This window comes from Stegodyphus dumicola, chromosome 4 (genome assembly GCF_044657685.1).
Source record: "Stegodyphus dumicola isolate Sdum_Otavi_A_Nest chromosome 4, ASM4465768v1".
NCBI classification, from domain to species: Eukaryota; Metazoa; Arthropoda; class Arachnida; order Araneae; family Eresidae; genus Stegodyphus; species Stegodyphus dumicola.
In genome coordinates, this window is record NC_140771.1 from 179,794,824 (window position 1) to 179,806,383 (window position 11,560).

The following is an 11,560-nucleotide window of genomic DNA, read 5'->3' on the forward strand; positions in this document are numbered from 1 at the left end:
TTAAATTTCAACAACAATCAGCATTTTAATATTTTTTATTGCTTGTTGTTTAGCTGAAAAAATAGAGAGATCTGCCCATTGGAAAGGATGCCCTGACCGAAGACTTTCTAAAGGAAACTGTTCCATACTTACACTGGTGTGCAAAAATTAAGGATGAGACGGTTTTTTCAATATAACTTTGTACAAAAGCTTTCCAAATCAAAACATTTAATATCGTAAGATCCCCAATACGTAAGGACACGAGTAATGTAAGCAACACTTACTAAAAGAGAAATCAGAGGGATAGAAAGAAGCTTTATTGAAAAAGTATCATGGACCGAAATGCGACTGAAGGCCGAAACATCCCTGTGATGGGTGTCCAGCAAGAAGCATCCGGTCTTTAATAGGGGATATGATCTCCCCTGACTGCTAGGCAGGTTTCCGAGCGTCTGCCCATGCTGAGAATGAGGGTGTCAATGAGTTGTTGAGGCATTGCTGCCCATTCGTCTTGCAGCGCTAATCGAAGTTCCGGAATCGTTACTCGTGGTAAGGTACGAACTGCCAAGCGTCTGCCTAGAAAATCCCATACATGCTCGATGGGATTGAGATCCGGAGATCGTGCCGGCCAATCCATACGTTCAATATCCTCACTCTCTAAGAGCTGTTCGGCAGCTACTGTGCGATGACATGGTGCATTGTCGTCCATTAAAAGGAACTGCGGACCCATAACGCCTCTAAAAAGACGCACATATGGAAGAAGAATCTCGTTACAATAACGGGTCCCGTTGACTGAACCTGCGTCAAAGATGTGAAGGTCTGTACGACTACCAAGCATGATGCCTCTCCAATCGAGAACACCGCCACCTCCATACCTGTCCCTTTCAATGATGTTCGAGGGATGATTGCGGCTTCCCCGCTCTCTCCAGATGAGTATGCGATGAGAATCGCTACTCAGACTGAATCTGCTCTCATCTGTAAAGAGTACTCGTCCCCATTCATTGTCTCTCCAATTCCGGTGTTCCCGGCACCACAGAGAACGCCTTCTCCGATGAGCAGGCGATAGAGGTACACACCGTACAGGGCGTCGTGCAAACGGACCACCACCGGGCAGTCTTCTGGCCACGGTAAAACGTGATATCAGTCGTCCAGTCGCCTGTGTCGTGTGTCTAGCGATTTCTCCCGCTGTCTGCCGCCTGTTTCTTCTGGCCTGTAAGGCAATATACCGGTCATCTGCGGGTGTGGTTCCTTGTGGACGACCACTACTAAACCCCCGGATAGCTGTTCCTGTAGTTTGAAATTGTCTCCAAAGTCGTGAAACGATGCTGTGAGCAATTCCGAACTCTGCAGCCACACTTTTCACACTGTGGCCTTCCTCCAACTTCCCAATGATTCGACCTCGGGTAAAAGCTTCCAAATGTCGTCTAACAGATTGATTATTCGCCATTTCTCGCTGAGGCAGCAACTTGGTGTGATTTTAACTGCTATACGGCGTGCAATCTCTTTGCCAGAAATACTGACACCGACAACATGCTTTATACTTCTCAGACACTCCCCCATTACGTCTACCTGCATATCTGCGCATGTGCTACCGTACATCACCTTACTTAATCTCCTGATTGGTCTTTCTGTCCGCTCTGCCTCTTCGTTCAGCTGATATGCTAATTTTTCGACTTCATGCTTAATTTTTGCACTCCAGTGCATATTACTCTTGAGAACATCCCCAAAGCACCTTACAGTCTATTCGTCAAGATTCGAACCAGAGTCCAGATCAAGATTCCAACCATATAGGGGGTTGATTAAGAGTGCTGACAGGGTTCAGCCCTCTTAGTAAAGAAAATTAGATCGAGATTCGCAGACAGCTATTTTTAGAATTTACCAAACACATTCTTTTTCCTTCCTGGCTTCGTCTGCAATAATTTGTTTAGCTTTGAAGCTTGTATAAATAGTAACTACACTTGAATGCAACTGAATGTTGTGGTTTCTTGATTGCAGGAATAGCTAATGTTGGCTGGCCGTTCGGTGATATCTCTCATATGCCGTTGTGTGTTGTCCGGCAAACCTAAGCTGAATATTGGAGCTCCCATGTACACAAGTACCATAACTAATGTTCGCTGTTGAATCACAGGCGATTACTGACTCTCGGCTGAGTGAGGCTGCTAGGGATTTTTTTCTGTTAGTAATCTGAGATACCATATAGGGGGTTGATAAAATTTTAAGTATCTATAAAAATGTAGACGTCAGTAGAATAACACTGATATTTTCCAGTTTTTATATTTAGCCCAGAGGGCGTTAGCCCCGAAGGACTACTAATTTCGTTTTGGCATTTTGTGAAGTTTCACTATAAACGGCCTTTCATTTTTTAAACGTACGTCTCCACCAGAGTATGGGCATCGGAAGGCCCAAATTTGGAATTTGTTTTATTATGTGTTTCATATTTTATAAAGCATTAATGAATTTTTGATTAAGAAACTGAAAGATTTTAAAGCGAGCAATGGCAACACTCCACGGAAAAGAAAAGATTTTTATCTCCAGCGCGCGAGACTGCACATTGGAAATTCTAAAGATATGCTCTTTTTAAGTACAGGAATGGGTCCCAAATGTCGCCAAATTAGGCGAATTTTGACGATTTCTCTCCAAATTACTGAGATATTCATTTACTCAATGCTAAATGCACTTGTTCCTGCATTCTTAATTTTCCGAGGTTGCTTTCTCTTAAAATTTGTCTCGCGCCACATTGCACAGATAAAATACAACAATTTTACTTATAATTGTACTAAAATTACCTACCTAAGCACAAAACTTCTGGTCAGAGCTGATGCCAACAAACATTAATTGTCGATGAATTAATTCCCTTATTCCAATGCGAGTTTAATCGTATCTGTGTAGTGTCTTATGATGAATTCTTTAAAATGTCTCTGGTGTGCTTGTTTCCCTTCATCTAGTGCTTTATTTGCACAGATGTAAACATTAATAATTTTGATTGTTTTAATGATTTTTAAGCCATTGGCTGGATTAAGGAAGTGGCATTTTGTGAAAGGAATAGAACTTTGCATTTGGATACAGTATCATGAAAGCTTCAACACCGTGTCTTGAAGTGTTATTGAGATTTAACGAATTTTAAAAGCTTAGCTTTTTCTGCTCTAAGCAATCTTTGACTTTTTTAGTGAATGAAATTTCAAACCAGTCACTAAAACGCTATCGGTATGCGGCTGATGCTCTGCAACTGAAATTACTGCTTTGGACAAATTAAATGGAGACAATTAAGATAACGCGTATACGCAAAATCGCACTGCGCAAGTCTGCGTTTGGCAAAAACTTACTGTAGAATCCTGAAATAAAAAATAAGAAACTTAGCAGAAGAAACCAATGTCTTATGTTGAGTTGACTATCTCATTAGTCTATTTATTCCTTGAATTTCTCGGACACTTGGGTTTGCTGTAACGGCCACTCAAATAGGCACCAATCAGCCACTTAGGATTGGCTTTTTAGCTTCTAGATAATACTGGTCTTTTGGACCTCTAGACTCGCGGATTGCCTGTTTACCATCTGGTCCATGTTTCGAGATACTACTGCTGGAAATAAAAACTTTTATATCGCTGGATATATCCATAAAATATGAAGAGAATCCGTAATATGCATACTTTAGATTGGAAGAGCTTCTTTTCTCTTCCATACATTATTGTTTCCATGTATTTCCTTGTAAATCTAAGGCTTTGCTTGTTATATTTCCAATTAATGTGGAAAGCATAGTTCCTCACCTTGTGTTATATAGTATCTGTGGTACATTAGTGTGTATAGTATCTTGTGTTATATAGTATCTGTGGTATAATAGTGTATATAGTATCTTGTGTTATATAGTATCTGTGGTACATTAGTGTATATAGTATCTGTGGTACATTAGTATAGATAGTATCTTGTGTTATATAGTATCTGTGGTACAATAATGGATACTGGCTTTATTAGACTTCTAGGTAACACGCGAAGTAAAAAAAAGGAAGAATTAAAAATATTGTTTGTTTATTAAGATGGTCAAACATAACAAAGAATTGATAAAATGATAATTTTTCAACATTCTTTATGCATTTTAACGAACAGTTCAGTCATACTAAAAGTATTTCTATCGTAATTTTGCTCATCTTAAACCTCAGCTGTGAAACTTACATTAATAATGCAAATTAATTTGTAATTAGAAGTAATAATTCTATTGTTTTATACTTTTTTTTAGTTAGAGAGTAAGATGGAATCTGATTGAGAGAACAACATCCTCCTGACTAAATCAGAAAAATCTGCCGTATACCTCCTTTTATTCTTCCAAATCGATGACAAAAATTGTACTTGGATAAAGTTTTGTAATTTTCAAAAGTATTTGAAAACTTATTAATTGTATTGTTTTTAATAAAACTGCACACGAATAAAAGACTCTTTTCACGCAAATAATTTTTGCTTTTTTTTTTTTTTTTTTCATTTCAGAGTTATAATAACTTAATTAAATGAAAAAGGCTTGTAACGTTGCGTGCCTCCAACTTGCACGCAACCAAGAGGTGACTGTGAAAACAGGATAAAACACAGTGTCTTGTAAAGGGTTTAAGTCCCTTTTTATTCAACGTAATAAATTACAATTGCGTGCTCTTGACGCTTACAGACGGCGCCAACTCGGCGGTCAAATAAAAATAATAACCTGAAAAGAAACTAAAGACAAGACTCTAACTACGAGGCTCTCTAAAATAACTAACTCACCGCGTTTTACAACACCGCTGCTAATTCAGCAGACTTGAAGCTCACTTGAACGATTAACACTACTTCCCGCCAAGCACATAGGCCGAAACGCGGGGTTCTTCAATTTCTCGCTAACTACCTCCGCGCTCGTGAAGTAAGAATATCACACCGAACTCGTTTCCCTTCTATTTAAATCATAATACTTCCGCTGATAATTTGAATCCTTGCGCGTTCTACTAAAATTTACATATTCTGGCATTGGCAGTTCCAGGGGAAAGTAAGGCTTGACAGGAAAGATAGTTTAAACTTAAAATAAATGTTAGTTAAAATAAATATAAACCCTACATTTGCCGCTGCCAGAATTTGGAAAACTTGGAAGCAGGTCCTACAAACGACCTGTTGTAAGTTTCTCTAATTCTGAACTAACTGACGAGAACCTCGTTTACACAAAAAAATCTTATGTAACAATTTGTATACTAAAATTCTGTTGATCGTTATAAAGCTCTCTTCTTACAGCAACTTTTCCTGGACTTCATCAATCAATCTTGGTCTTTCCTTCCAGCATCTGGAAGGAATAAGCATCAGTATCTTTCTACATACATTATAATTTACACTTTCTTGACACAATAAATTTTTGTTTTTAAACGATTCGTTTTTCTTAGTTATTGCTTACTTCACATTCATTCAATTTTTCAAGCATTAATTTAACTTTACCCTGGCTCTCCACCGTGTGTGGTGTCAAACGGGAATATTCGTGTTTTAGTCTTACAACATTTCCCCTAACCACCATGATTTGTTAGAATTCAACGACCAACTAGACACACCTTACTCGACATTCTACAACTCAATGAGCTACTTTAATATTCTTAAAAATTCAAATGTAGGTGGAGAACCCTACAAAACACATTCATTCTAACTTCCCCCTCATTCATCTTTAAACATGCAGGCTTTCGCTCTAAAGCATGACTTTACAGTTTAATACTTAAATTTTGACTTCATTGCTTTTAAGCATTCACTTTTAGCATCTACAATTTTATGCTTCTAGACTAAATTCTACTTTTACATAACATTCAAGTATTTACGTACATTTACAAAATTTTAATACATATGATTTTTACAATTTACCATAAAATATATAAGAGAAAATAAATTTTTACTTTACTCATTCTTCGCCAAGCTGGCGGCACTGAAACTAAAATTCTTATTAATACCAGAATACGAAGTTATTTTTATCTTCGGCGAAATTTTGGCTTTAACATAACAGAATTAGTCTTTCGACCAACAGAAAATGCTTGTTTTTAGCTTTTACACTTAAAGAAAATAATACTTTTGCCTTAGCTAAATGAAGTAAAACAAAACTAAGTCTCAACCGAGACATATTGACTTTCGTCAAAACATAGAACTTCGTACTTATGCTAACATTTCGGAAAAAAAGAGAAAAAAAATTATAGAAGGTTTTAACTTATCTTTGAGTTTTCGATGCTTGAAACTCCGTCATTCGTTTTTGGCAAAATTGTTCCCAAGTTAGAGGTTTCATGGATGTCAATCTTCTCCTTATTGCCCTCCGAGTATCGTCCACACTTTTTCTTTTGCGTCCTCTACATGCTGGCCTCTTGGCGGAGTAATCGTCTGGTTGTTGGCATTTCCGTTTTTCCCTGGGACGGCTGGTCTTGACGTCCTCCGGTCTGGAGTCCTTCTTGAATTTCTTCTGTTCGTCGTATTTTTGTGCCTCCTGTTGCCGTTTCAGTTTCCGGAACGGCGGCCTTGCTGGCACCTGACTCTGTGGCCGTGTGCGCGTTCTCCTTGATGTATAATTTCTCCTGCTATCCTTTGTAGGTGGTGTTTTTCGCTTTACCACGGTTTCTTTACCCGGTGCATCTGTATTTTTGTTTTTCTTAAACGCCGGCGTTTGAAAATTATTTTTTCTTTTTGATACCGACGTCCGGGTTGTAGAAGGGCTAGGTCTCTCTTCAATTCTCTGTTTCTTGGGTGGTGGAATAGTTGTTGTCTCTGGACCTTCTATTTCGTTTAGACTTGAGTCCTGCAAGAAACTTTTAAGGATTTCAAAATCATTTGGATTATAGTATTTTTTAACCTGGTCGGGACTTGCTTTACAGATTTCCCCTCTCTCGTTCTTAAGATATAAGACTACTCCTTTGATTTCCTGAATTACATAGGGGCCTTCAAACTTTGGAGCTAGCTTTGCCGTAAAATTGTCTGGAGCACTTGATAAAGAAAATTTCCGCTTCAATACTTTATCCCCAACTTTAAAATCTGCTTCACGGCGTTTTCTATCATAATATATTTTCTGTCTATTTCTTGCCGTATCCGAGGTTTTAAGCGCCTGATCAATTAGCTTTTGCACATCTTTTTGTTTAAACTCCTGCTCTCTTTGTTGCACAAAGAATAATTTATCCAAAGGCGTAATTAATTTTCGGCCTAAGAATAATTCTGCTGGAGTTTTTCCCGTAGTATCATGATGTGCCGTTCTTAAAGCATAAGCTAATTCATTTATGTAGCCATCCCAGCGCTTGTGATGTGTGCTCACGTAACTGCGAATTATTTTTACTATATTTTTATTAACTCTTTCTGCTATGTTAGCTTGTGGTCTATACGGAACCATTTTGATATGGCGTATGCCAAGTCCATTGCATATGTTTTCAAATATTTGACTAATGAATTGTTTTCCGTTATCGCTAATGACTTTTATCGGTGCACCGTATTTTAAAATGTATCTGTGTAAGAATGCATCTGCGACTGTTTTGGCTGACGCGCGTTTAAGTGGAACAATTTCTGTCCATTTTGAAAAATGATCTACTATTACTAAAAGAAAACGATTTTTATTTAACTCGCTCTGGGGGAAGGGACCAAGGAGATCTATGCCTAAAATTTCATTCGGAAATGTAGCGCGAATGCTATTTAAGTACCCGGCCGGGCTGTAATTAATATCATTTATTAACTGACATTGATTGCAGGACCTGACATACGCCGTTACTATTTTGTATAATTGCGGGAAATATACCTCCTCGCGTACCCTTTTTATAGTCTTTCTGAACCCGAGGTGGCCCGCTGTTTTTTCTTCGTGCAACTCCTTCAAAATGCTTAATCGAAGCGAGGCTGGGATGACTGGTTTATACTCAAGATTTTCGTTTGTTGTTTTCGTATAGAATAATAAATTATCTATTATTTCATAGTTTTTTGCTCTATTTCTTATCGCATCGATATCTGTATGCTCAAAGCTTTCGGGGTCTTTCAATAAGCATAGATATTTCCAAATTCAGGATCAGCTTTCAGTTCAGTAATAACCGTATCTCTAGAATCTAAAATTTTTGAAGTCAACACAGCGCATTTAAGTTCATTTCCTTCATCGTCCAGTTTTATACGAGAAAGTGCGTCAGCTACATTGTTTTCCTTACCCGGTTTATATTTTATTGTGATATTATATTCTTGGAGTTTTAAAGCCCATCTTATTAACCTGGGCGTTAGGTTTTTCCCCGAGTAAAGTCTACCAACAGCCGCATGATCCGAAAAGACTGTTACTGGCGATTTGCCGAAATAAACTCGAAATTTGTGTACAGCCATTAATACGGCTAATGTTTCTCTTTCTGTAGCTGTATAATTCCTTTGTGTCTGATTCAATGTTTTACTAAAAAATGCCAGTGGATGGTTATTTTGCATAAGAACCGCACCCACCGCATAGTCTGACGCATCTGCTGCAATTTCCAGGTTTTCGTCCCCCTCAGGGAATTTTAAAACAGGGGCATTAATAAGCGCTTCTTTTAATTTTTCAAAAGCTGTGTTAGCTTCCGCTGTCCACGTAAACTTACCCTTTTTTCTTTTGATTACTAAGAGTGGTTCAACAATATTAGCGAAATCTTTTATGAAAGATCGATAGTAAGAACATAACCCAAGGAAAGATGAAAGTTTCTTGGCGGTGTTTGGCGGTGGGAAATTCTTAATAGCTTTTATTTTTGAATCTTGCGTTTCTATACCCTTTTGCGAAATTTTATAACCGAGATATTTAAGTTCTTTAGTTGCGAACTTGCATTTTGAGGCGTTAATTGTAAGACCGGCCTCTTTTAATAATTTAAAAACTTGTTCTAGATCATTAATGTGTTGTTCCAACATACTACTCGTTATAATTATATCATCTAGATAAATTAAAGTTGATCTTCCTAGGACAGGCTTTAGAACAATGTCCATAGCTCTCTGGAATGTTGATGGGGCCCCACACAACCTAAAAGGCATGCGTAAAAATGCATAAGTGCCCGATTTTGTTATAAACGCGGTTTTATGTATATCTTCGGGTCTCATAGCTATTTGATAGTAGCCAGACGTTAAGTCCAAAGTAGACATATATCTTGTCGATTTGATCTGTCTAATGATCTCGTCTATAACCGGCAAAGGGTAAACTGGAAATTTGGTAATACTATTTAGTTTTCTGTAATCAATAGCAAACCTCTAAGCCCTTTTATCCGAAGGAGAAAACTCGTTCTTTTTCCTACATAGTACGACTGGACTCGCGTACTCACTATTTATGGGCGTTATTATTTTATTCTTTAACATCTCCTGAATATGTTCCTCGATGATTACGTCTTTTTGTTTATCATACCGATAAGGTTTAGTCCTACAAGGTTTTTCGGCATTTAATTGAATCTTGTGCGTCACTATTTGGCAGTTTCCTGGTTTTTCTGAAAACAAATGAGAAAAATTACTCACCACTTGCTGTATTGCTTTCCTTTCATGGTCATTCAGATGGCTAAGGTCCACTTGAGGTGTCTCCACAGGTTCCACCACCATCTGGTCCATCTCCAACACCACGGAACTATCTTGAAAATTTAATTTGGCCCTCGCGGACCTTAAAAAGTCCATACCTAAAATAAGAGAATGTTGCAGATCTTTCACCACAAAAATTAATACTTTGAGACTTTCCTCTTTTACCTGTAAGTTTAATGATAATTTCCCGATGCAGTGACATGTTTTTCCTTGCGCCGCTATAATTTCCGTATTTTTGGTTTTAAATAATCGTACCCTATAAAAATTCTTTTTGAAGAAATTTTCACTCATAAAATTTCCTTCTGCTCCTGTATCGATGAGGGCTTCTACTGGTACATCGCCAACCAGGACTTGTATAATTGGTAGCTGTGAGTTTTTTACGATGACCGTATTTAAATGTCTATTTGAGGGTTTTTTTAAAACTTCCGGGGTCTGGACCCTCCCTTTCACAGGCCCCTCTAGTCGTTTAAAGCTTTCCTTTCAATCTGTGTCTTCTGGGTACGCGGATGTTTATTTTCAAATTTTCTTTTTGAGCCTTGACCTTCGAGTTTCGATGCGTTAGCTTGATAGTTCTTTCCCCCATAAGAGCGATTTCCATTTCTGGTTTCCTCCTTTGAAGATTTCCTTCGGGTACTTTGAGAATATGTTTCCCCTCTCGCTTTTTCCGCTATTCTGCGATTTTGAAACTTCACCGCCAATTCGAAGAGTTCCTGCAATGTGCTTGGGTTTCTAATTTCAAAGTAGTCTTGAACAGCGGGTAACAATCTTGGTAATATTATTTCAATAATCTCCGCATCGGGTTTCTTTCCATACAGCATATCCGTTAGCTTGATTTTTCGTAGAATAAAGTCCGTCAATTCTGCTGTATCCCGTTGATAGAAACTATATAGTTCGGCTTCCAGCCGTGCGCGATCTTTCACTATGGGGAAGGCCTTTACTAACGATTTTTTGAAATTTTCAAATGTATATGTCTGGCTTCCAAATTCCCCTAGTAAAAATTTGCCTATGTTTTTCCACCATAGCGCGGCCTGTCCTCTTAGTGCTGATGTGGCGATGGCAACTTTTTGTCTTTCGGGAACAGGGTAGAGCTGAAAGTGGTTTTCTAGACCCTCTAGAAATACCGCCACCGAATTGTTTCCGTCGAAATGGACGTTTGGCTTGATTGACGCTCTCAAAGTCTGGACCAGGTATCCAAATCCTTCTAACTGGCTTGTCATTTCTTGGTGTTGTCCAGCGGCTTCCATCCAATTTTCGGCCATTTCAGTTCGATAATTGTTCGGGCGCCAATGTAACGTTGCGTGCCTCCAACTTGCACGCAACCAAGAGGTGACTGTGAAAACAGGATAAAACACAGAGTCTTGTAAAGGGTTTAAGTCCCTTTTTATTCAACGTAATATTTTACAATTGCGTGCTCTTGAAGCTTACAGACGGCGCCAACTCGGCGGTCAAATAAAAATAATAACCTGAAAAGAAACTAAAGACAAGACTCTAACTACGAGGCTCTCTAAAATAACTAACTCACCGCGTTTTACAACACCGCTGCTAATTCAGCAGACTTGAAGCTCACTTGAACGATTAACACTACTTCCCGCCAAGCACATAGGCCGAAACGCGGGGTTCTTCAATTTCTCGCTAACTACCTCCGCGCTCGTGAAGTAAGAATATCACACCGAACTCGTTTCCCTTCTATTTAAATCATAATACTTCCGCTGATAATTTGAATCCTTGCGCGTTCTACTAAAATTTACATATTCTGGCATTGGCAGTTCCAGGGGAAAGTAAGGCTTGACAGGAAAGATAGTTTAAACTTAAAATAAATGTTAGTTTAAATAAATATAAACCCTACAGGCTTATCAATTTCAGATTTTACACAGCTAGTATCTTCTTTGTTCAATGACGATATTTATTCGCATAATATCATACTATATTAAAAATTAAATTAAATTAAATCAAATATCAATTAAATAAATCAAATAAATCAATTAAATCAAATATCAATTAAATTTTTTAATTCATTTATTTTTATGGTAGTATATTATATTCCCCTCCTTATTAGTACAATAAAATTGTTCTTATGTCTATAATTCAG

At 37.9% G+C, this 11,560-nt stretch overlaps 1 long non-coding RNA gene across 2 annotated transcripts in view; it reads left to right on the forward strand.

Moving 5' to 3' along the window:
• Nucleotides 1–4,408, forward strand: part of LOC118187765 (uncharacterized) — a 110,963-nt gene extending 106,555 nt beyond the window's left edge. For both annotated transcript variants that reach the window (XR_004758016.2, XR_015040528.1), the window contains exon 3: nt 4,205–4,408. This is a non-coding gene — a long non-coding RNA (uncharacterized LOC118187765). The remainder of the gene's footprint in view (nt 1–4,204) is intronic.
• Nucleotides 4,409–11,560: the final 7,152 nt, after the last annotated feature.